Below are 27,568 nucleotides of genomic sequence, written 5' to 3' on the forward strand. Positions count from 1 at the left end.
CACTTCTCTTGCTCCTGGATGTCTGAGTAGTCCCCAGGATATGGTCTATTACTTCTGTGAAAAATATTTCACTGCCCATAAGAAGCAAGCTGCCTTGCAGGAAATATACAACTTTGCTCAACTCAAAGAAGAGAGTCTCCCACAAGCTTGGGGGACGCTCATCCAGCTACAGAATGCTTTGCCTGATCACCCTCTTAAGAAGAACGAGATACTTGATATCTTCTATAACGGACTTACCGATGCCTCTAGAGACCACTTAGATAGTTGTGCCGGTTGTGTTTTTAGGGAACGAACTATCGAACAAGCTGAGATCCTTCTGAATAACATCTTGATCAACGATAATGCTTGGACTATTCCCGAACCACCCCTAAGCCAACTCCTAAGAAAAGAGGTATTATATTCCTTAGTCCCGAAGATATGCAAGAAGCCAAGAAATCTATGCAAGAGAAAGGCATTAGATCTGAAGATGTCAAAAATCTACCACCTATCGAAGAGATCCATGGTCTCGATAACCCGATACAAGTAGTAGAAGTGAATTCTCTGCGTAGGTTTGATGAGAGTGATATTCCTTTTGACAAACCTGCTAGCATATGCTTTGATGAATTTGACAACTTTGTTTCCAAACAACAGAGTTTCAATGATTATGTTAGCAGACATTTGGAACAAAGTACTCGTATGCTTAGCCATTTAAGTGCTTGTGTAGACAGAAATGTCAATGATCTAAAGCTTCTGAGTAAACATGCCTCTATGATTACTACTCAGGTAGAACAAGTACTTAAAGCTCAGAATGACTTGCTCAATGAATTAAATGACAACTCTGTCAGAGTCATTACTAGAGGAGGCAAAATGACTCAGGAACCTTTGTATCCTGAAGGCCATCCTAAGAGAATCGAACAAGATTCTCAAGGAATTAATGCTGATACACCCAGTCATCCTAAGGAAAAGAAGAAGGATGATAGAAACCTACATGTCAGTTCACCAAATACTATCACACCTGAAGAATCAAATGATATTTCTACGCCTGATGCAGAAACACAATCTGGTGATGAACATGAACCTGGTGACAATATGGATAGCGATGTTCATAATGAGGCTCAACCTAGCAATGATAAGGATGTGGAGATTGAACCTATGGTTAATCCTGATAACCCACAACCTAAGAGATACGATAAGAATGACTTCGCTGCTAGGAAGCATGGTAAAGAAAGGGAGCCATGGGTTCAGAGACCCATGCCCTTTCCTCCTAAGACATCCAAGAAAAAGGATGATGAGGATATTGAGCGCTTCGTTGAGATGATAAGACCCGTCTTTCTGCAGATGCGGTTAATTGATATGCTCAAAATGTCTCCATATGCCAAGTACATGAAAGATATCGTGACTAATAAACGGAAGATACCAGATCTTGAGATCTCCACCGTGCTTGCCAATTACACTTTCAAAGGTGGAAATCCTAAGAAACTTGGTGATCCCGGAGTGCCCACTATACCTTGCTCCATTAAAGGAAACTACGTAAGAACTGCCTTATGTGACCTTGGAGCCGGTGTTAGTGTTATGCCGCTCTCTCTTTATCGTAGACTTGAACTGGATAAGTTGACACCCACTGAATTTTCTCTGCAAATGGCCGACAAATCAACTGCTTTCCCTATCGGTATTTGCGAGGATGTGCCTGTTGTGGTTGCTAACACCACCATCTTAACAGACTTTGTTATCTTGGATATTCCCGAGGACAATGCCATGGCTGTCATCCTCGGAAGACCCTTTTTAAACACTGCAGGGGCTGTTATAGATTGCAACAAAGGCAATGTCACTTTCCATGTCAACGGTAATGAGCATATAGTGCACTTTCCGAAGAAACGATATCAAGTACATTGCATCAATGATATCGAAAAGACTTCATTGATTCTTATTGGGAGCTTTGAATGCCCTATTCCTCGTGTCAAGATGAAGTATGATTTGCTTGTTGGGGAGATACATATCCCCATTGAGGTGACTTAGTGGCTATTCGAAAATTCTCCGTTCTCTTTTGCGATTCGAGAAGGTTTTGTCATGATGATTTGATCAACCCCATTGACCGATTTCTTTCGATGACCATGAAATGGATGAATCAAAGAGTCACATACCTGTGTTTTAAGCTTTCACTTTCTTTTGCTTAGAAGAAAAATGATAGATTTGGTTTAGTTTTTCCTATTTTCTGTTTTAGCGTCCCGGAAAAAAATACCCCGAAAATAAAAGTTCTCCGATGGCCCTGAAAATATAGTATGATTTTTTCTGGAATATTTGAAAAATACTGGGACTGAGATGGGACTGAGAGCTGGCCTGGGGGCCACACCAGTGGGCCACAAGCCCTATAGCCGCCGACCCCTGGTGGCGGCTACCAAGCTTGTGGGGCCCACAGGGACCCCCTCCACTCATTCCAGCTCCCATCCTCTTCTTCCACCTCTAGAAAAAATCGTTTCGCAGCTCAAACCCGTGTTCTTGCTCATTTGGCTGAGATTTTTGATCTCCTTGCTCAAAGCACCATTCTCCGAACCGTTTTGGGGAAATTACTCCTTGGTAAGCGACTCCTCCATTGGTCCAATTAGTTTTTGCTCTAGGGCTTTATCCTTCGCGTATTCTTGCTACCTTGGTAACCCTGTTCTTGAGCTAGAAATGCTGATTTTAGCTGGTCCCAAGTAGTTTTAGCACGTGATACGGTCTCTAGGCACTAGTTGGAGTAGTTGCTACGAGTTGGGTTAATTCTTACTCACCTTTCTTTCAAAGTCTCTAAAAAATTCAGAATTTTTCAGAGCTAAAAAAGGAAAAAGATGAGGAGGTTCTTGAGAGGCTCTTCAAGCCGTAACCCCAAGGAGGATGAGAAGAACCACCCCAAGTACGTGGTTCCTCGACTCACAGAAGTTCGAGCGTGCGAGTGGCCAAGTGATGAATTTTTGCGCGCCGCTAGGATTTATGAAGACTTTTATTACTTGGTGGAGAACGTAGGTCTTACTGCGTTCGTTGAAGATAAGTGCTCACAATACCTCCTCCTCACCAATATTTTCGTTCAAAGCTTCAACTTTTATCCGAGGAAGAATCCTCCCATGGTTGAGTTCATGTTATATGACATCCCCCAGTGCATGACACTACAGGATTTTTGCAATGTATGCAAATTACCTTATGTTGGGGATATCCGTGACCCCTGTCCACGAGACTTGGAGGATTTCATAGGTACTATTGCTGTTGGAGAGGAGAGAGGAGTGTCTCGCGCTAGAATTGCAATTGCTAGCATACATTTTCCTGTGCTTCGGTACTTCTCATTATTTGTGGGAAAATGTTTGATTGGCCGTGGGGAGGCTGGATCACTTAGCTCTCCATACCTTGCGGTTTTGCGCGAAGGCCTTTATAACGATAAGACTTATAGCCTAGGTGCTATAGTAGCCCAGCGGTTGAACACCAACCGTTCCAAGGGTGTCGTCTATGGAGGTATCTATGCTACCCGTCTTGCCAGACACTTTGAGATACCCGTTAGACTGGGGGAGGAAGGAGAGATGCTTCTCCCTGAGAAATATCTGGATTATGACAGCATGGTTCGCCATGATTTTCTGGATAGTGATGCTAGTAGACGGATGATTTATAACCTGGTATTTAGTCATGGTACTCGAGAGACTATTACTTTGCCTGCTCCTTCTTTGTTCGATCTTCATGCAGGTAGGTACACTATTATGCCTTAGGACATCTACGCATATTGGGGCTTGCCCCAACCACACATGCCCGTGCTCGAGCCGCCGGTCGAGTACCAGACGCCAATTTATCAGTGGGAGCCAAAGGAGCTCACACAACAGTGGCATCCACAGTCTTCTCCGGAGTATCCGGGAGCTGGTTATTTCCCGCCATGGGAGTAGACCAAGCTAGGCCAAAAGCCTAAGCTTGGGGGAGTACGTGTTCTCACCGACTTTACATTCATGCTTATGCTTTCACTTTGTTAGCCGGTGTTTACACTTTGCCACTGTATTATCCATGCTAGTTTATTTTCGTTTTCTTGTTTCCTCTTTTTTGTGTGTCATTTTGAGAAAACCCAAAAATAGTTTTCTTTCTTCTTTTGCTTGTTGGGAGTTTTCCCGTGTAAATAATTTTCTTTTTCTTTGGGTCAAGGTAGAAGATATTGGTTACAATGTTTAGTGGCTCTTGCATGCATACTTGTTTAGCTTTCAAAGAGCCATATTACTTTGTCTTCTCCTTTGTGTTTGCTTGCAGATTTAGCTTAGTCCAATGCACGAGCACTCTTATTATTGTTCACATCGTTCGATCGTGCAAGTGAAAGGCAATAATGATGACATATGATGAAGTGACTGAGACTAGAAAAGCTGGTATGAACTCTATCTATTTTGTTTTTGTAAATATGACTAGCTTGTTATGCCTGATTCAGCTTTGTTGTGAGAGAACCATGTTTGCAATGACAACTTAGAGATCATAGTTTCTGATGCCATGCTTAACTAGTTGAGAGCTTATAATGGTTTGTCTTGAATGCCAAGATAGATTTTGAGATGACTATGATGTAGTATGACAGGATGGTATTCTCCTTTGAATGATTCAAGTGGCTTGACTTGGCGCATGTTCATGCATGTAGTTGAAACAAAATCAACATAGCCTCTATGATGTTAGTGTTCATGGTGATTTATATCATATTCATGCTTGCATTCAATGTTAGCCAAACATATTGCATCTTGATGACTGTTGTCGCTCTCTAGTTGGTCGCTTCCCAGTCTTTTGCTAGCCTTCACTTGTACTAAGCGGAATATTGCTTGTGCATCCACTTCCATAAACCCAAAAGTTTTTCCATGAGAGTCCACCATACCTACCTATTTGCGGTATCTACCTGCCGTTCCAAGTAAATTTGCATGTGCCATTCTCTAAACCTTCAAGAAATAATCTGTTTTGCATGCCCGAACCACTCATGTGGTGACAGGGGGCTATTGGTATCTTCCATGTTAGGCGTGTTATCCTCGACATGTGTTTATTCACTGTCATTCACGAGAAAGGGGCCGGTATTGGAATGCCCAGTTCCACGCTTAAATCGAAAACATAACTGTAAAACAAGACTCCCCCCGGATTGATGTTAGTATGGACGGTACCCAAGGATTCGGCTAGCCGTGGAGTGTGATTGATTGGTGGTGGGGGAGTTAAAACTTTACTTTTCTGTTTGGGAACCGCCTATAGCATGAGTAGCATGGAAGATATTGAGAACTCTTGGTCATTGCGTTGACAATGAAAGCATGCCACCCAAAATTATTATCTCTGTTTTCAAAGCTTGAGCTCTGGCACCTCTGCAAATCAATGCTTCCCTCTACGAAGGGCCTGTCTATTTATTTTCCTGTTGAGTCATCCTCTTCTTATATAAGCACCAATGAGAGAGCACCTCTGTCATTTTTATGCTTTGCTTTTGATTGATATTGAGTATGACTATGATTGGATCTTCGTTGCTATGAATTACAATGTTTAGTCAGCCCTTGATCTTTGAAAGTGCTCTGCATTTATGTTTTGCGGTCTCAGAAAGAGCTAGCGAGATACCACCTATTCATATTGCTTCATGCTTGTTTTGATTGAATTGTTGGTATTTGAAACTCATTATTATTTGCTCATTAGCTGATTAAGCCATTGATATTAGTTTACTGTGAGACCTTTGTGTCACTTGCTTATGTGGTTAACTTGTGATCTTGCTGAAATTCTGGTTATGAGTTAGACATAGTTGCAACAACAAGATCAAACAGAGTTTGTCAAAGTATTTCTTTCTCTTTCAGTTTGTCAACTGAGTTGCTTCAGGACAAGCAAGGTTTTAAGCTTGGGGGAGTTGATACGTCTCCATCGTATCTACTTTTCCAAACTCTTTTGCCCTTGTTTTGGACTCTAATTTGCATGATTTGAATGGAACTAACCTGGACTGACGCTGTTTTCAACACAATTGCCTTGGTGTTGTTTTTGTGCAGAAATGAAAGTTCTCGGAACGTCCTGAAAATTTACGGAGAATATTTCTGGAAAATATGAAAATTACCTGCGCAAAGATCCACCGGAGGTGATGGGCCAGTGGGCCACAAGCCCTATAGCCGCCACCACCCTGGTGGCGACTAGCAAGCTTGTGGGGCCCACGTGGCTCTGCCGCCCCCAAACTCAGCTCTATAAATTCACTTTTGTCCCGGAAAAAATCAAGAGATAAGATTTCGTGGCGTTTGCGATACGGAGGCGTCGCCACATCCTGTTCTTCATCTGGAGGGCACATCTGGAGTCCGTTTTGGGCTCCGGAGAGGGGAAATCGTCGCCATCGTCTCATCAACCTTCTTCCCTCTCCAATTCCATGAAGCTCTTCATCGTTTGTGAGTAATCTATTCGTAGGCTCGCTGGGCGGTGATGAGTAGGATGAGATCTATCATGTAATCAAGTTAGTTTTGACGGGGATTGATCCCTAGTATCCACTATGTTCTGAGATTGATGTTGCTACTACTTTGCCATGCTTAATGCTTGTCACTAGGGCCCGAGTGCCATGATTTCAGATCTGAAATTATTATGTTGTCACCAATATATGTGTGTTTTAGATCCCATCTTGCAAGTTGTAGTTACCTACTATGTGTTATGACCCGGCAACCCCGGAGTGACAATAACCGGAACCACTCCCGGTGATGACCATAGTTTGAGGAGTTCATGTGTTCACCAAGTGCTAATGCATTGGTCTGGTTCTTTATTAAAAGGAGAACCTTAATATCCTGTAGTTTCCTTTTGGACCCCGCTGCCACGGGAGGGATGGACAATAGATGTCATGCAAGTTCTTTTCCCTAAGCACGTATGACGACACACGGAATGCATGCCTACATCACGTTGATGAACGGGAGCTAGCCACATATCTCTCCGTGTTATAACTGTTGCTTGATGAATATCATCCAAACAAATCACCGACCCATTGCCTACGAGTTTGTCCGACTGCTGTTGCTGTTACTTGTTTTGCTCTGCTGCTGTTACTTGTTGCTGCTGTTACTTGCTACTGTTGCTACTTGCTACTGTTGTCACTACTGCTGTTCCTTGCCACTGCTGCTACTCGTTACACCGCTGCTACCTGCTACAATACTTGTTCGCACGACGTTGACGGGAAAGAATATTTCCCGTCTACGGGCAACTTCTAGCGCCATTGATACAATCGTTAGGAATAGTCTGCCGTCAATAGATCGTTTCTGACACCGTTGTTATCATACTACTTTGCTGCTAATACTTTGCTTGCAGATACTAATCTTTCAGGTGTGGTTGAATCTGACACATTCAGCTGCTAATACTTGAGAGTATCCTCTCACTTCATGTCCGGCGAACCAACAAATTTGGGTTGAATACTCTACCCTCAAAAACTGCCGCGAACCCACGCGCTGGTGGGCCATTGCAAGACAATTGCTAATTGTTGAGCAACTGGGAGCAGTTCTGACTCCGTTGCCGGGGAGGCATCAAGTCAGGAACACGTCAACAACATTCTACTAGTGCCGTTGCCGTGGACTGCTAACAGTGCTGTTTCCTGGAAGTTTGCAAGCAAATGGTCTTAACGAGATCGACAATGGAAGCAGAATTAACAGCATTAGACACTTCTGGTGTCGAAGCAGAATTTCTTCGAGATCTTTTGATGGACTTACCTGTGATTGAGAAGCCGGTTCTGGCTATCCTTATGAACTGCGATAATCAGACAGTTATTGTCAAAGTGAAGAGTTCAAAGGACAATATGAAGTCCAACAAACATATAAGAATGAGATTGAAGTCTGTCTGGCGTTTGAGAAACTCCGGAGTGATAGCGTTGGATTACATCCAAATGGCTAAGAATCTGGCAGATCCCTTTACTAAAGGGCTATCACGTGTTGTGATAGATAGTGCATCGAGGGAGATGGGTATGAGACCCACATGAGTTGCCATGGTAGTAACCCAACCTATATGATCGAAGATCCCGTGAAGTAGGACCTGGGAAAACAAGCCAGTGGTGAACTCAGGAGAGTAACATTACTAACCCACGACGTTGGAGATGCAATGCTCTCGGATACTATATGGTAGGATGACTACTGTGTTAATGTGTTCTAAAGCTTATGTGTAAGAAAGATGTTGTCCTACAGAGCGATCTTTGGAGGAACACACCTATATGAGCCTGACTGCTGGTCACAGTCTATGAGATTGGGGTGATCTCTAGTAAACTCATGAATAGGCCAGGAGTGTGACTTATATGCTCCACCCGAGGGGTCAGCCTTCGGTAGCCTAGTACTAGTAAGACTTGTGGGGAAGCTTCTTTATGCCAAACTAACAATTCAAGGCATAGTCCATTTTTCAGCTGTAAAGGGGTGTAGCTACTTGTTCTAGGTGAAGCTCAACCTTAACGGGTCTTCACTAAAATGCTGGTATATTAACAGAGTGATTGGAACGAGGGAACATGATGTGCCCTTGAGATCTGGTGGGGGATTGTTGAAATTAGTGGTGGGATTTAGGCCCATAAGAGAATTTCAGAAATCTCCAAGGGCCCATGTAGGTGGTGGCATGACAAAGTGGTGGTGGGAAGTTTAGTCCCACCCCACTAGTGGAGAAGAAGTTGGACCCCTTTATAACGATCTCTCTTCTACATGCCATTGGAGAGTGAGAAGAGAAGAGGCCCTCGCGCACTCCTCCGCCGCTCGCCTCACCACGCCTCGTCACGACGCGGGTTGCGGGAATGAGCCGAGCCGAGCTCATACCTACAAGCTTATTTTTGTCGGTCAGGAACAGAGAATACGTAATGGATGCGCCACGATCTGAGACGTCGGATCGTGGGTTGTTACCGACTCGGACATGGGTTCATCCCACGTCTCTCCACCCGACCTCTTATATAAGCAAGGCTAACGCCAACCCTAGCCATCACGAGATTAGATCGCCTTTGCCTCACGCGCTCGTTCCTTTGTTGCTGCTGCCGTCGGCGACTCCGTCTCGTTCACCGCATACACGGTCGACGGGAGAGCAGGCCTCTAAAACCCCGCCTCTCCGGTTCTTGTATGGGAGAGGGGCGATTAGGTTTTTGGGGAGTGATCACGCGACTGCTCGCCTCCGTCCGTGTGCTTTGTCTACATCCGCGTCGTCCTCGTCACCGCCATGGCTGAACCAAGCGAAGCCGACCGTCTCCTCCTCAAGAAGGCCGAATCTGAGAAGAAGGCGACAGAGGATGATGCCGCCGCCAACGCTACTGTTACGGCCAAGTGGCCGATTGTAGGGTATAACCTGTTTATCCCGCTCTTGTTTGTTTCTGCCCTAGTAATAGTAGCTATGTGCGTACATGTTACTGCTATATGCGTAGTATTTGCTAGTATGCTCCGTGATCAGTATGTCATGAATTTAGTCAATGCCATGTTAGTAATTATTTCATGGATTAATCTACTAGGAAAATTGCCTATTTACTCAACAATCCAAAAACCTAATTTGTGTAGGAATTTTTTGAGTAATGGTTTTGCTGCTGCACTGAAACCGGATAAGTTTACTGGTACTTATCTAAAGCGATGGCAAACGAGAACCGCTTATGGCTCACGGCTATGAACGTGTTCTGGGTAGCCGGCGTCACTCCCACGTGAACGATCTCTTCTGAACAGGAGAAGATGTTCGCGGAGGCCACCATTCTTTTCCTTGGAGCAGTTATAAGCGTGATCGGAGATAAGCTGGTTGATGCATATTTACATATGCATGTTGCCAAAGAGCCGTGGGAGGCGCTCAAATCTAAATTCAGGGCCACTGATGCTGGGAGTGAGATGTATGTTATGGAGCAGTTCCACGATTACGAAATGGTTGACAACCGTTCTGTATTGGAACAGGCTCATGAGATAATATGCTTAGCTATAGATCTTGAGGTTCTTAAGTGCAATTTGCCGGGCAAGTTTGTGGCGGACTGTATAATTTCTAAGCTCCCTAATTCCTGGAGGAACTTTGCTACTACTCCAAAACATCAGAGGCGTGAGTTCTCAGTAGAGGACATCATCGGCCATCTGAGTGTTGAGCAGAACTCGAGAGCAAAGGACTCCAATGGAAAAAGCGGTCGAAATCTCTTTTGTTGCCAATATGGTACATCAGAGGAACTTCAATTCCCACAAACCCAAGGGAAAGAATTCTGTCCAACACAATACCGACTTCAAGAAGAAGGGAAAGAAGACCTTCAAGAAGAATAAGAAGGGAGATGGCTGCTTTACTTGTGGTTCAGATGAGCATTGGGCGAACAAGTGCCCAAACAAGTACAAGAAGCCGACGTAGGACTCCAAGTCTGCCAATATGATTGTGGGCAACAATGAAAGTGGTGCATCTGGGTACGGTAATTTATTTACTGTATTTTCATTTTGTAAGTCCAACAATTGGTGGGTGGACACAGGTGCAAATATTTATGTGTGTGCTGACATGTCATTGTTCTCTTCTTATCAAGCCATAGGTCGCGGGTCCGTATTGATGGGGAATGACGCGAGTGCTTCTGTTCTTGATGTTGGCACGGTCGATCTGAAGTTTACTTCCAGAAGGATCGTGCAGCTGAAGAACCCAAGAATGAATTGTTTCCACTATCATTAGATAACGGAACATAGGGACAAAAGCGTCCAGAGCACAAAAATAAAAAAGAATATCTATTCTCTACTTGCAGTATTAAAAGATAGAATAAAAAATTCACACATGCAACTGAAAAATGGACTTTTTATTAACCTAATACTTGCAATATACTATATGTGTTTAAGAAGTGAATATGAATTCGAGAAAAAGGAAGTGAAGATGCAGGTTTCCGTATTTGCAATATTATTACATTCTATAGCATTTAAGAGTAAATGAGATGTTCAGGTTCATGATGGACAATATGCATTCTCTACTTGCAATATTACAGAAAGCATAACTGAAAATTCAGACATAGGACAGACAAATGATCTTTATATTAAGCAAACACTACTCCCTCTGTTCCGTATTAGTTCTCACCGATTTAGTACAAAGTTATGGAACGGAGGGTGTACTTTCTGAGCTGCAATCATCTTATATGGTGCCAATAGTTTTTGTTAGGAAATATGCAACGTGTATTCCCATGAGGCCATAGGCCGATATATATACATGTACAGGTGGTGGACTATATGCAGGAAATCCCTTATACAATGGGAAAAGTACAAAAGGGTACATGGCTATATTATATATACTCTGACACCCCCTCAAACTCATGGTGGATGAACAACACTGAGTTTGGAGAGATAGAAGCCATGTTGCACTCTAGTCCGGGCCTTCGTCAAAAAATCCACCAACTTTAACTCGGAAGGCACATACTGAAGAGCAATAATCTGATCCTGCACACCAACGCGTACATAGAAAGCATCAACACCAATATGCTTCGTGAGCTCATGCTTCACGGGATCGTGCGCAATGCTAATAGCACCTATACTGTGAGATTAGAGCAGAGTAGGTGTAGTGACAGAAACACCAAAATCCTGAAGTAACCACTGTAACCAAGTCACCTCTGCCGTCAAAAGAGCCATCGCTTGCAACTCAACCTCTGCACTCGAATGGGAAACTGCGATCTGTTTCTCCATCTTCCAGGCAATGAGAGAACCACCAAGAAAAACACAGTAGGCAGAAAGTGAATGGCGATCTGAAGGATCACTAGCCCACGTAGCATACGAATAGGCTTGAAGCTGCAAAGAACTAGAGCGAGGAAAGAATAGACGGTGAGAGATCGTGCCCCGAAGATATCGTAGAACACGAAGGGGTGACTATAGTGAACCGAGGTAGGAGCGGAGACAAATTGACTCAAAATATGAACCGGATAAGAGATATCCAGATGAGTGACAGCTAGATAGACAAGACTGCCAACAAGATGACGATAACGCGTCGGGTCAGGCAGTGGGTCACCATCAGTATCACAGAGGTGAACATTGAGCTCCATAGGAGTCTCAACAATGAGCTCGTCGGTAAGAGCAGCACGAGCAAGAAGATCCTGGATATACTTTTCGTGGGATACAAAGAATCCCTCAGAGGTAGAAGAGACTTCAATCCCAAGAAACTAGCCAAGAGGTCCAAGATCAGACATAAGAAACTGCTCACTAAGACGGGCCTGTTGGAAATATGCCCTAGAGGCAATAATAAATTGGTTACTATTATATTTCTTTGTTCGTGATAATCGTTTATTATCCATGCTATACTTGAATTGATTGGAAACACAAATACATGTGTGGATACATAGACAAAACATTGTCCCTAGTAAGCCTCTAGTTGACTAGCTCGTTGATCAAAGATGGTCAAGGTTTCCTGACCATAGACAAGTGTTGTCACTTGATAGCGGGATCACATCATTAGGAGAATCATGTGAAGGACAAGACCCAAACTATGAACGTACCATATTTATCGTGTCGTTTTATTGCTATTGTTTTCTGTGTGTCAAGTATTTGTTCCTATGACCATGAGATCATATAACTCACTGGCACCGGAGGAGTACCTTGTGTGCATCAAACGTCGCAACGTAACTGGGTGACTATAAAGGTGCTCTACAGGAATCTCCGAAGGTGTCCGTTGAGTTAGTATGGATTAAGTCTGGGATTTTTCACTCCGTGTGACGGAGAGGTATCTCGGGGCCCACTCAGTAATACAACATCACACACAAGCCTTGCAAGCAATGTGACTAACTGTAAGTCACGGGATCTTGTATTATGGAATGAGTAAAGAGACTTGCCGGTAACGAGATTGAAATACGTATGCGGATACCGACGGTCGAATCTCGGGCAAGTAACATACCGAAGGACAAAGGGAATGACATACGGGATTATATGAATCCTTGACACTGAGATTCAACCGATAATATCTTCGGAGAATATGTAGGATCCAATATGGGCATCCAGGTCCCGCTATTGGATATTGACCGAGGAGTGCCTCGGGGCATGTCTGCATAGTTCTCGAACCCACAGGGTCTGCACATTTAAGGTTCGGCGATGTTTTAGTATAGTTGAGTTATATGTGTGGTTACCGAATGTAGTTCGGAGTCCCGGATGAGATCAGGACGTCACGAGGGTTTCCGGAATGGTCCGGAAACGAATATTGTTATATAGGATGGTTTCATTTGGTTACCGGAAAGTTTTCGGGCATTACCGGCATTGTACCGGGAGTGACGAATGGGTTCTGGAAGTTCACCGGGAGGGGGGCAACCCACCCGGGGGAAGCCCAATGGCCTTAGGGGTGGCGCACCAGCCCTTATTGGGCTGGTGGGACAGCCCAAGAAGGCCTTGGCGCCAAGAGAAGGAAAACCATAGAGAAAATAGGGAGGTGGGAAGGAAGAGAAGGACTCCACTTTCCAATCCTAATTGGAGTAGGATTCCTCCTCTCCTCCTTGGCCGGCGCACCCTTGAGGGCTTGGCCCTCAAGGCAAGCCTCCTCCCCCTCCCTCCTATATATAGTGGTGGTCTAGGGCTGATTTGAGACAACTTTTGCCACGTGCAACTCAGATCTAGACACCATAGTTCTTCCTCTAGATCGTATTTCTGCGAAGCTCGGGAGGAGCCCTGCAGGAGTAGATCGTCACCACCACCGGAGCGTCGTCACGCTACCGGAGAACTCATCTACTACTCCATCTTGCTTGCTGGATCAAGAAGGCCGAGATCATCGTCGAGCTGTACATGTGCTGAACGCGGAGGTGTCGTCCGTTCGGCACTAGATCGGAACGGATCGTTGGACGGATCGCGGGACGGTTCGTGGGACGGTTCATGGGGCTAATCGAGGGACGTGAAGACGTTCCACTACATCAACCGCGTTTCTTAATGCTTCCTCCTGTGCGATCTACAAGGGTACGTAGATCCAAATCTCCTCTCGTAGATGGACATCACCATGATAGGTCTTCGTGTACGTAGGAATTTTTTTGTTTCCCATGCAATGTTCCCCAACAGTGTCATCATGAGCTAGGTTCATGCGTAGATGTTATCTCGAGTAGAAAACAAAGGGTTTTGTGGACGTTGATGTTCGATTTGCTGCCCACCTTAGTCTTTTCTCGATTCGATGGTATTGTTGGATTGAAGCGGCCCGGACCGACATTATCCGTACGCTTACGAAAGACTGGTTTCATCGATTTACATGCAACCTCGTTGCATAAAGATGACTGGCGGGTGTCGGTTTCTTCAACTTTAGTTGAATTGGTTTTGACCGAGGCGGTCCTTGGAGAGGTTAAATAGCAATTTGCACATCTCCGTTGTTGTTTTTGCGTAAGTAAGATGCGATCATACTAGATACCCATAGCAGCCACGTAAAACATGCAACAACAAATTAGAGGACGTCTAACTTGTTTTTGCAGGGTATGCTTGTGATATGATATGGCCAATCACGTGATGTGATATATTAGATGTATGAGATGATCATGTTGTAATAGTTAATATCGACTTGCACGTCGATGGTACGGTAACCGCAGGAGCAATAGGGTTGTCTTTAGACTAACGTTTGTGTTTGCACATGCGTTTACTATATTGCTAGGACGTAGCTTTAGTAGTAATAGCATAAGTAGCACGACAACCCCGATGGCGACACGTTGATGGAGATCATGGTGTGGCGCCGGCGACAATAAGATCGTGTCGATGCTTTGGTGATGGAGATCAAGAAGCACATGATAATGGCCATATCATGTCACTTATGAATTGCACGTGATGTTAATCCTTTTATGCACCTTATTTTTCTTAGAATGGCGGTAGCATTATGAGGTGTTCCCTCACTAAAATTTCAAGACGAAATTGTGTTCTCCCCGACTGTGCACCGTTTCTATAGTTCGTCGTTTCGAGACACCCCGTGATGATCGGATGTGATAGACTCAATGTTCACATACAACGGGTGCAAAACAGTTGCACACGCGGAACACTCGGGTTAAGCTTGACGAGCCTAGCATGTGCATACATGGCCTCGGAACACATGAGACCGAAAGGTCGAGCATGAATCGTATAGTTGATATGATTAGCATAGAGATGCTTACCACTGAAACTATTCTCAACTCACGTGATGATCGGACTTGAGTTAATGGATTTGGATCATGTACCACTCAAATGACTAGAGAGATGCACTTTGTGAGTGAGAGTTCTTAAGTAATATGATTAATTTAACTAATTATAATGAACATTGTCTAATGGTCTTTGCGAATTACGATGTAGCTTGCGCTATAGCTCTACTGTTTTTATATGTTCCTAGAGAAAATTTAGTTGAAAGTTGATAGTAGCAACTTTGCGGACCGAGTCCATAAAACTGAGGATTGTCCTTATTGTTGTGCAGAAGGCTTATGTCCTTAATGCACTACTCGGTGTGCTGCACCTCGAGAGTCGTCTGTGTATGTTGTGAACATCTGACATACACGTTTTTGATGACTACGTGATAGTTCAGTGCATAATACTTAATAGCTTAGAAGCAAGGCGCCGAAGACGTTTTGAAATGTCGCGGAACATATGAGATGTTCTAAGAGATGAAATTGAAATTTCATGCTCGTGCTCTTGTTAAGAGGCATGAGACCACCGACAAGTTTCTTTGTCTACAAAGTAAAGGAGAAAAGCTCAAATCATTGAGCATGTTCTCAGATTGTCTGAGTACAACAATCGCTTGAATCAAGTGGGAGTTAATCTTCCAGATGAGATAGTGATGGTTCTCCAAAGTCACTGCCACTAAGCTGCTAGAGCTTCATGATGAACTATAACATATCAAGGATAGATATGATGATCCTTGAGCGATTCGCAATGTTTGACACTGCGAAAATAGAAATCAAGAAGGAGCATCTATTGTTGATGGTTAGTAAAACCACTAGTTTCAAGAAGGGCAAGGGCTAGAAGGGATACTTCATGAAACGGCAAACCAGTTGTTGCTCTAATGAAGAAACCCAAGATTGAACCCAAACCCAAGACTAAGTGCTTCTGTTATGAGGGGAACGGTCACTGAGGCAGCGCTACCCTAGATATATGGTAGATAAGAAGGCTGGCAAAGTCGACAGATGTATATTTGATGTACATGACATTGATGTGTACTTTACTAGTACTCCTAGTAGCAGGAGGGCATTAGATACCGGTTTGATTGCTAAGTGATTAGTAACTCGAAATAAAAGCTACGGAATAAACGGAGACTAGCTGAAGGCAAGGTGATGATAAGTGTTGGAAGTGTTTCCAAGGTTGATGTGATCAAATATCGCACACTCCCTCTATCATCGGGATTGGTCTTGAACCTAAGTAATTGTTATTTGGTGTTTGCGTTGAGCATGAACATGATTGGGTCGTGTTTATTGCAAAACGATTATTCATTAACAAGGAATAATAGTTATTCTATTTGCTTGAATAATTACCTTCAATGGTTTATTGAATCTCGATCGTAGTGTTACACATGTTCATAACATTGGTGCCAAAAGATACAAAGTAATAATGATAGCACCACTTAGTTGTGGCACTGCCACTTGAGTCATGTTGGTGTAAAATGCATGAAGAGGCTCCATGCTGATGGATCTCTGTACTCACTCATTTTTGAAACGTTTGAGACATGAAAACCACACCTGTTGGTATAAAACGCATAAAGAAACTCCATGCGGATGGATCGTTTGGATTCACCTGATTTTGAATCACTTGAGACATGCAAAATAATACCACATGGAACAAGAAAGTGACTTGTTGGGAGTAATACATTTTGATGTGTGCAGTCCAATGAGTGTTGAGGCACGCAGTGGATATAGTTAAGTTCTTACTTCAGTGACAATTTGAGTAGATACAGGAGTATTTACTTGATGAATCACGAGTCTGAAATGTTGAAAAGTTCAAAGCTATTTTAGAGTGAAGATCGTCGTGACAAGAGGATAAACTGTCAACGATATGATCATAGAGATGAATATCTGAGTTGCGAGTTTTTGGTACACAGTTAAGACATTGTGGAAATTGTTTCACAATTCATGCCACCTAGAACATAGTGTGATGGTGTGTCCGAACGTCATAGCCGCGCCCTATTCGATACGGTGCATACTATGATGTCTCTTATCGAATTACCACTGTCGTTTATGGGTTATGCATTAGAGACAACCGCATTCACTTTAAATAGGGCATCACGTATTTCCGTTGAGATGACATAGTATAGACTATGGTTTGGAGAAACCTAAGCTGTCGTTTCTTAAAAGTTTGGGGCTGCGATGCTTATGTGGAAAGGTTTCAGTCTGATAAGCTCGAACCCAAAGTGGATAAATGCATCTTCATAGGATATCGAAAACAGTTGGATACATCTCCTATCTCAGATCTGGAAGCAAAGTGTTTGTTTCTAGAAATGGGTCCTTTCTCGAGGAAAAGTTTCTCTCGAAAGAATTGAGTGGGAGAGTGGTGGAACTTGGTGAGGTTAGAGAACCGTGACTTCAACCAGTGTGTAGCAGGGCGCAGGAAGTTGTTCCTGTGGCGCCTACACCAATTGAAGTGGAAACTGATGATGGTGATCATTAAGCTTCGGATCAAGTTACTACAGACCTCGTAGGTCGACAAGGTCGCGTACTACTACAGAGTAGTGCGGTAACCCTGTCTTGGAGGTCATGTTGTTGAACAACAATGAACCTACGAGCTATGAAGAAGCGATGGTGGGCCCGGATTCCGACAAATGGCTGGAGGCCATGAAATCCGAGAGAGGATCCATGTATGAAAATAAAGTGTAGACTTTGGAAGAACTACTTGATGGTAGTAAGACTATTAAAGTAAAGATGGATCTTTGAAAGGAAGACATACGATGATGGTGAAAAGTCACCATTAAGAAAAGCTCGACTTGTCGCAAAGATGTTTCCGACAAAATCAAAGAGTTGACTATGATGAGACTTTCTCACTCGTAGCGATGCTAAAAATCTGTTGGAATTATGTTAGTAGTTGCTGCATTATTTATGGAATATTGCACATAGGATGTCAAATCATTGTTTCCTCAATGGTTACCTTTAGGAAAGGTTGTATGTGATACAACTAGAAGGTTTTGTTGATCCTAAGGATACTAACAAGTATGCAAGCTCCAGCGATCCTTCAATGGACTTGTGCAAGCATCTCGGAGTTGGAATATACACTTTGATGAGATGATCAAAGCTTCTGGGTTTGTGCAAGGTTTATGAGAAACTTGTATTTCCAAAGAAGTGAGTGGGAGCACTATAGAATTTCTCATAAGTATATGTGGTAGACATACTGTTGATCGGAAGTAATGTAGAATTTATGTGAAGCATAAAAGGTTGTTTGAAAGGAGTTTTTCAAAGGAAGACCTGGATAGAGCTATTTGAACATTTAGCATCAAGATCTATAGAGATAGATCAAAACGCTTAATAGAACTTTCAAATGAAATGCATGCCTTCACAAGTTTTTGAAGGAGTTCAAAATAGATCGGCAAAGAAGGAGTTCTTGGCTGTGTTGTAAGGTGTGAATATGAGTAAGACTCAAAAGCCCGACCACGGCAGAAGAAAGAGAAAGGATGAAAGTCGTCCCCTATGCCTTAGCCGTAGGCTCTAAAGTATGCTAAGCTGTGTACTGCACCTGATGTGTGCCTTGCCATGAGTTTGGGAATGGAGTCGAAGAAGTCATCGGAGATGAAGGTGTAGAATCCGGTGACACGCTAGATAAGGAAACCGTGGGAGATGGTGGCTGTAAGTCGGTAAGAGGTGGAGAAGCAGAGGTGATGGAACAAGTAGACAAAGGCTTGATGGGGGTGATAGGTGTGTCAGGAAAAGTGAGGATAGAAATATCCTTCACTGAAAAGATTGAGGAAGATGGGCGCGGGTAGAAGGGATGATGAGACTCATCAAAAGTCACATCCCAAGAGATACGCATCCAACGACCGACAGGATCCCAACAACGATAGCCCTTATGCTCATCGCTATAGCCTAAAAAGACACACTCAACAGACTGAGCGGTCAGTTTGTGCGTTCCCGAGGGGCAAGAAGAACATAGCAAATACAACCAAACAAACGAAGCATCGAATAATTGGGAGAACGATCAAAAAGACACTCGAAAGGAACACCACCCTGTAGAGCAGCGGAAGGTTGTAGATTGATGAGATAGTTGGAGGTAGAGATGACCTCAGCCCCAAAATAAGGTGGGAGAGAGGCAACAATTATCAATGCATGAGCCGTCTCAAGAAGGTGACGATGCTTGCGCTCAACCACGCCATTCTGAGCATGAGCACCAGGACAAGAGAATTGAGAAAGAGTCCCTTGCTCAGCAAGAACACCATGCAGCATCTTAGAAATATACTCGCCAGCGGAGTCAACACGAAATACATGAATGGGCGAAGAGAACTGAGTGTGAACCATGGCAGCAGAACGCTTATAAATAGACAACACCTCACTACGAGAAGTCATAAAATAAAGCCATGTGTAACAAGAGAAATCATCTATGAAAATAATATAGTATCGATGACCCCCTTTCGAATCGAAGGGAGCCGGACCCCATACATCACAATGGACTAAATCAAAAGGACGTTTAGACACTGACTCACTGAAAGGATGTGGATGTCGCCTAGAGGGGGGGGGGGTGAATAGGCGATTTAAAATAATTACGATTTAGGCTTGAACAAATGCGGAATAAAACTAACATTTAATTTATCAAGCACAAAACCAAAAACAACTAGGCTCAACTATGTGCACCAACAACTTATGCTATGCAAGATAAACAACTGAGTGATAGCAAGATATATGACAAGAAACAATATGGCTATCACAAAGTAAAGTGCATAAGTAAAGGGTTCGAGTAAGAGATAACCGAGGCACGTGGGGACGATGATGTATCCCGAAGTTCACACCCTTGCGTATGCTAATCTCCGTTCGAGCGGTGTTGAGGCACAATGCTCCCCAAGATGCAACTAAGGCCACCGTAATCTCCTCACGCCCTCGCACAATGCAAGATGTCGTGATTCCACTAAGGGACCCTTGAGGGCGGTCACTGAACCCGTACAAACAAGGTTGGGGCAATCCCCACAACTTAATTGGAGGCTCCCAACAACACCACGAAGCTTCAACGCAATGGCATATGGCTTCGAGGTGACCCCAAATGCTCGGGGCAATCTCCACAACTTAATTGGAGACCCCGACGCTTGCCCGGAGCTTTACACCACAATGATTGAGCTCCGAGGAACCACCAAGCTTCTACGGGTACCAAGTACCCAAGGGTAATAAGCTTCTCAACTTCTCACTTCCACATATCACCGTGGAGAACTCAAACCGATTGCTACTACGACAACATACCTTCCCTGGTACGGCTACGCCTTTTGGGACTTCCTTGGCAAATATGCAAAGAATTTCCCGGTGGCCTTGGAGCCTTGTGTTGGTGTTCCCTTGAAGAGGAAAGGGTGATGTAGCACAGCGGCGGTAAGTATTTCCCTCAGTTTTGAGAACCAAGGTATCGAACCAGTGGAAGATCTCGTCAAGTCAAAAGTACCTGCACAAACACAAAGAGCGTGCACCCAACGCTATGAAGGGGTTGTCAATCCCTTATAGATTGTTTGCAAAGTGAGAACTGAAAGCAACAAAGTAAACAAGCAAAGTAAAAGTGAAAGTGGAAACGATAGTTGTGAATAGACCCGGGGGCCGTAGTGTTCACTAGTGGCTTCTCTCATGAAAGCAAGTAGACGGTGGTGTGAACGAATTACTGTCGAGCAATTGATAGAACCACACAAAGTCGTGACGTTATCTAAGGCAATGATTATATCTATAGGCATCACGTCCAAAACAAGTAGATCGATACTTTCTGCATCTACTACTATTACTCCACACGTCGACTCTATCCAGCATGCATCTAGTGTATTAAGTCGAAAAGAACAGAGTAACGCCTTAAGCAAGATGACATGATGTGGATGGACAATCTCATATCTACGATAAAAGCCCATCTTGTTAACCTTGATGGCAACAACACGATACATGCCTTGCTGCCCCTTCTGTCACTAGGAAAGGTCACCACACGGTATGAACCCAAAACCAAGCACTTCTCCCATTGCAAGAATCATAGATCTAGTTGGCCAAACAAAACCCAAGACTCGGAGAGACTTACAAGGATATCAAATCATGCATATAAGAAATCAGCAAAGACTCAAATATAATTCATAGATAATCTGATCAAAAATCCACAATTCATCAGATCTCGACAAACACGCCGCCGAAGAGGATTACATCGGATAGATCTCCATGAAGATCATGGAGAACTTTGTATTGAAGATCCAAGAGAGAGAAGAAGCCATCTAGCTACTAACTACGGACCCGTAGGTCTGAAGTGGACTACTCACGCGTCATTGGAGAGGCGATGATGTTGATGTAGAAGCCCTCGAACTCCAAAGTCCCCTCCGGCACGGCACCGGGAAGGGTCTCCAGATGAGATCTCGCGGAAACGGAAGCTTGCGGCGGCGGAAAAGTGTTTTCGTGGATGCCCTGATTTTTTCTGGATTTTTAGGGAATTTATAGGCCAAAGACCTAGGGCAGGGGGGCGTCAGGGAGGCCACAAGCTTGGTTGCCGCGCCCCCTGGCCGCAGCAACGGGGCTTATGGGCTCCCTGTGGGCCCACTGCCTTGGCCCTCAAGCCTCCCGATCTTCTTCCATTCTGAAAAAAACTATTTCGGGGATTTTATTCCGTTTGGACTCTGTTCCAAAATCAGATCTGAAAAGAGTCAAAAACACAGAAAAAACAGGAACTGACACTTGGCACTGGATTAATAAGTTAGTCCCAAAAAAGATATAAAAGGTAAACAAAACATCCAAAGATGACAAGATAACAGCGTGAAACCATCAAAAATTATAGATACGTTTGAGACGTATCACCGATGCACCAAATGCAATGGCAAGGGCACACGGAGTGCCCAAGTCCTTCTCTCCCAAATCCCACCAAAGCAACTAATGCTAGGGAGGAAAATGAGAGGAAGAACGAAGAAGAACACGAAGTACTCCAAGATGTAGACCCAAGGGGTTCCCCTCACTTAGAGGAGAAAGTGATTGGTGGAAATGTGGATCTAGATCTCCTCTCTCTTTTTCCTCAAGAACTAGCAAGAATCATTGGAGGGATAGAGAGTTAGCAAGGTCGAAGAAGGTCAACAATGAGGGAAGAACACGAGCTAAAGAGATAAGGTTCAATGGGGAAGAAGACCCCTTTTATAGGTGGGGGAAAAACCAACCGTTATGCTTCACAGCCCGCACAGAGCAGTACTACCGCTCATGGGAGCGGTACTATCGCTAGGTAGGTTCACCAGCCACGCTGAGGCAAAAAGGATGCACAAATAAAGTCCGACGGAGCGGTACTACCGCTCGGTAGGTTCACCAGCCATGCCGAGGCAAAAAGGATGCGCAAATAAAGTCCGACAGAGCGGGACTACCGCTCGTGGGAGCGGGACTACCGCTCGGCACAAGCGGTACTACCGCTTGCCACAGAAACTGACTTAACTTTCGCATACGGACTCCAAATTCAACGAAATCAAGTTTGTTGGAAAGATAACTACATGGGATAACACAATATTGATAGAAATATCAATAAGAAGAAAGTGAGAAAATTCCCATAAGAAAATGGTGAGAACCCTTCCTCGAATAAGACTGGTAAAAACTCCCAACATAAAAAACATCATAGAAGATGCATATGGACTCCGTTTTCGATGAACTCGAGCTTGTCATGAAGATGACCATAAGCTCTAAAACTCACAAAGAGAAACACCAAACAAGAACCAAGAAGTATGATGCAAGGATGCAAATGGTTTGATATCTCAATGAACGATACGATCAAGCTGCTCACTTGAAAGCCCCCCTTGACATTACGGCAATCTATCCTAAAACACAAAACCTATCAAGGGCAAGCTATACCTTGCACCTCGTCCTCTTGAGCTAGATGACGATGATCTTGGCTTCCTCAAGATGGACCGCCTTTCTTGATTGCGTTGGCTTGATGAAGACTAGTTGATTGCTCCCCCATACAGACTATGGGTGAGCCGCTCTTCAGCATATCTTCACAAGTCCATTGCCACCACAATGGACGGCAAGCTTCAAGCATGATATCTTCGTGATGGTCCACTTGAACTTGCACAATGCAATCTTGACATCATCCTCCATGGGTTGTATGAGATCTTCCTTTTGACGCAAGCCCATGGAAACACACCTAACCCCACATAGAACTCTCACGAAGACCATGGGTTAGTACACAAACACGTAATGAACAATGCTTACCATACCATGGGATCACTTGATCCCTCTCGGTACATCTTGTACGCTTTGTGTGTTGATCATCTTGATTTACTCTTTGTCTGACGATCTTGATCAACCTTGTGACTCCATGACCATTCTTTGGATAATACCTTGAATACCACCTTGGTCATCATATAAACTCCTTGAACCCAACAAATGGACTTCAAGAAGTGCCTATGGACAAATCCTATAAATATAACTTCAGACAACCATTAGTCCATAGGGATTGTCATCAATTACAAAAACCACATATGGAGAAATATGCTCTAACACTCACTATGCGAATATGGTGACTGAATCTGCTTGCCGAGACGACAACCCTAGCATTCTAAAGAGACATCTCCTGAGACAGACCCCAAAAGACCTCGACGAACTAAAGACGACAAATGAGAACCACAAAGATGACCAAGTCGATGATGCCACTGCTGGAAGGAACTGGTAGCGGAGGCGACCGAAGCAGAGGGACTAGCGACAGTGGTGGCAGCGGAAGGAACATGAAGCCAGTCTAACTCCCAAAGACCCTGAGAATCACGACGGCGAGGGCCAGCCCGAACCAAAGTGTGCGTGCGACGGTCCTGGACAGAACAAGAGTCAACATCAAGGATGACGTGACAACCAGAATCAGTAAGTTGACCAGCAGAAAACAGATTCATAGTAAGTCGAGGAACATGAGCAACATCAGGAACATAATAAGGTGTGAAAAGATGGCTCTACTAGCAACAGAAAGAGGAGTACCATCAACAGTGAGGACATGAACAGGAAAATCAAGCGATCTAAGAGAGGAAAAAGTAGAAGAATGAGATGACATATGAGAAGAAGCTCCGGAGTCCAGAACCCATGGGGATGTACCTGACTATGTAGAAGGTGGTTGCTCAGTGCGGGAAGCATCAGTCACAGAACCAGCAGTACCCGTCGAGGAAGAACCTGAAGCGGCGAGCATACGCTTAAGTCTCAGAATATCCTGCTCAGTCAAAGCGGTGGCTGAAGTTGTCGAGGTAGAAGACGAAGTACCTGAAGATGATGATCGCGTCTTACGCAAGTGTTTCTTTTCTGGAAGCACTGGGACTCGACATGACCATCCAGGTTGCAGTAGCCTCAATGTGGACGATGGTGGCCCGAGCCGCCAGGAGGAGTGGGCAAGAGCGGCGGAGCACTCGAGCGAGAAGGGGTCAGTGCAGCATGTGGCGTAGTAGGAGCTCAAGCAGCGAGCACAGAGGAAACCTCCAGCAAACGAGCACCACGTAAGCGAGTCTCCTCAGCACGAATCTTAGAAAGCGCCTCCATGAGAGAAATACGGTCATGAGCAAACAACTGAGCACGTCGGGGCTCAAACTCCTTACAGAGCTGAGACAAGAACTCGTAGACGCGATGAAACTCCAAATTGGCCTAGACAGCCTCGCAACACGGGAAAGTATGACAATCAGCACTACAGAGAGAATGAAGCTGGCGCCAGATAGCAGAACTCTGTGCATACAAATCATCAACGGTAGAGTCACCCCGTTGAAGAGCATGCTCCTGACGGACCACAGAGAGGTATAAGGCATCACCAGAGGACTCATAGCGCTGACAAAGATGGGTCCACATCTCAAATACAGTAGGAAGGACCAGAAACTCAGAAGCAAACTGAGGCAAAACACTAGCAGTGAGAACAGCTGCAACACGAGCATCATCATCAAGCCATTGGGTGTAAACAGACAGAGCACCATGATACGTCTGAAGAGCCTCCTCATAAGCCAAAAACTGCTCATCATAAGCACGAACAACAACCTCATCAACAAGCTTAGCCGCATCCTTTGCGGCCTGATTAACACCCGCAGGAAGAACCAGTGGAGTCGACGGAGTAGGGGCCACTGGAGGAACCGGACGTGGCGGACAACAGTCCTCGCCAGAAAGAACACCCCATAGGACGATGCCGCACATATGAATGCGCATGAAGCCAATGAACTCGGTGTAGTTGGTGCCATCAAAAGTCACCGGACAGCGAGGAACAACAACATAGCTTGATAATGCAGACATTATTTTTAACCAAGGAACTCAGTCAATGAAAAAACAAGTTTGCCTCGATCTGCCTCGTGCCTCGATCTGAAACCGCGTCGACAGCTGGATCTGGAGGCTGCGTGTTGAGCCGCCTCGATCCGGAGCCTGATCTGGCGCCGACGTGGGGCGAGATGGGGTGGCGGACAACAACGAGATCGACAGCTGCGGCGGAGGGCGGGATGGGGCGGCGGCGGCGAAGGACTGGCGAGGGGCTTGGGGCGGCAAAGGACTGGCGTCGACGCTGATTACAGGGGCGACGGGATCGAGGCCGCCACGGGAGTCTGGGACATAGCAGGCGCTGGCACGAGGAGGAGCCGGCTTCTTGACCAGAACGAGGATGAGCTGGCGACGGGAACGAGGAGCCAGCCAGAGACGAGCGACAGCCAGAGAGGAGAGCTGCAGCACGGAGCGGATCAACAACACGAGTTGCGGCGTGCAAAAATTAACCTAGTTCTAATACCATGTTAAAAAAATATGCAACTTGTATTTCTATGAGGCCATAGGCCGATATATATACATATACAGGTGGTGGACTCAGGGCCGGGCCCATAGGTGTGCCCAGTGTGCAGCCCGCACAAGGCCCAGAAATTCTAGGGGCCCCAAATCTTTATGCCAGGCTATGCATATTTTTCCTTCTGGGCGATGGCCCGCGTATGGCACTGGGCCGCTGGTGTTGGCCGTCCGCGTAACTCTGGGTGATGCCGCTGCTCGAAGCGATGCCTCGATTAAAAACGGAACCTGATCGACCGCATCGAGAGGAAATTGGCAGGCAAGTCAACGCATTTAGACCGGATCAAAATTAATTGGATCATATTCAGAGCCGGCGGCGGGCGACAGGCAGGGCAACGAGCCTTCTGTGTTCCAATTAGCTTAGTGCGAACTCTAATGAATTCCTCTCGCCATCGCCAAAATAGGTAAGTCAACAAAACTTGTTCCTCTCACCAAGCTAACCACGTGAGATCATGTGTAGGATCGACCGTGAACAGTTCTCCGTCTAGATTTGATACCGGTAGGAGTTAAACAATTCATCAATATTTGCATGGTCCAGCCGGGGGATTGGATGATTTGCCTCACTTTACAAGGGGTTGGATAATTTGCCCCAGTGTTGTCTCAATGACCAGTGTCCCCGGCCTCACCCGACAGTCTGGGTGAGGGGGAGCAAACGATCAAATTAAAAAGTAAAATGGGGCAAAAGATCTAATTTCTCGGTTCAGACGCTAATTTAAGTGTTTAACTACCATGTTCGTCTGTTTAACTTTGGCTCTTACAGTCCTACTCCTAATCTCTAAATTTGAATTAACTTTTGGCAAGGATCATCACCTCGTTAGAGACTTGGTTCTTGCCTATTTGTTTAAAGAATACAGTATATCAATTCATCCGGACACGACCCAAGACTAAATCGATTAGACGGTTCGTGTAATTCTCAAACGTTGACGTATAATCTTTAACGGATATCTGCTGAGTACTGCCATATCAATTTATTTTATTCATCTTTTGTAGTGTTTCAGTAATACAGATATAAGTCATAATGAAGAGAAGATTTATTATGAGGACATTGAAGATTTTATTTCAAAGAATACTAAAAGAATGATGATGTTTAAGTAAATATTGTGCAATGGGAGTCGAAGAGGTATGATTTTTTTATGTATCCAATTGTTATGTAAGATATGATATCATATACTCCCTCTGATCCTAAATACTATAAGTCTTTTTAGAGATTTCAATAAGAACTTCATACGGATGTATATAGACACATTTTAGACTATAGATTCACTTATTTTGTTTCATATATAGTCTACATTTAAATCTTTAAAAATACTTATATTTAAGAATGTAGGAAGTACATTATAATTGTTCATTAGTTTATTTTTTTCTAGTAAGATAGGGCCCCGTTTTTTAGTTTTGCACAGGGTCCCGGATTTTGCCGGCCCGGCCCTGGGTGGACTATATGCAGGAAACCCTTATACAATGAAAAAAATATAAAATGTACATGACTATATTATATATACTCTAACAGTTTTCACCTCTTGGCACAGGGATTGTGAACTTATCGGCCATTTTGTGGACAAGGAGGTTGTTAGATTTCAAAGAAGTAACAGATCTATATAAGATTATGCATGATGAATACTAAATCTATTTTTACCATGCGTCTTTCATGAATTTTTTGTTTACGTCGATAGTACAGCACATATCTTATTTTCCAAAACGAATGAAGAGCAACAAGGACAAACTGCAGCCCATCAGACCAGTTGCTGTAAACTGTAAGACCATGGTGACCGATCGCCACAGAACATCCCATACTCTCTGTGTTCAACACCTGATTCTAAGTGTTTAAGATGTGAAGGTGCAATTCGAAAAAAAAAAGAGGTGAAGATG

Source organism: Hordeum vulgare, chromosome 4H, assembly GCF_904849725.1.
Source record: "Hordeum vulgare subsp. vulgare chromosome 4H, MorexV3_pseudomolecules_assembly, whole genome shotgun sequence".
In the NCBI taxonomy this organism is placed as follows: Eukaryota; Viridiplantae; Streptophyta; class Magnoliopsida; order Poales; family Poaceae; genus Hordeum; species Hordeum vulgare.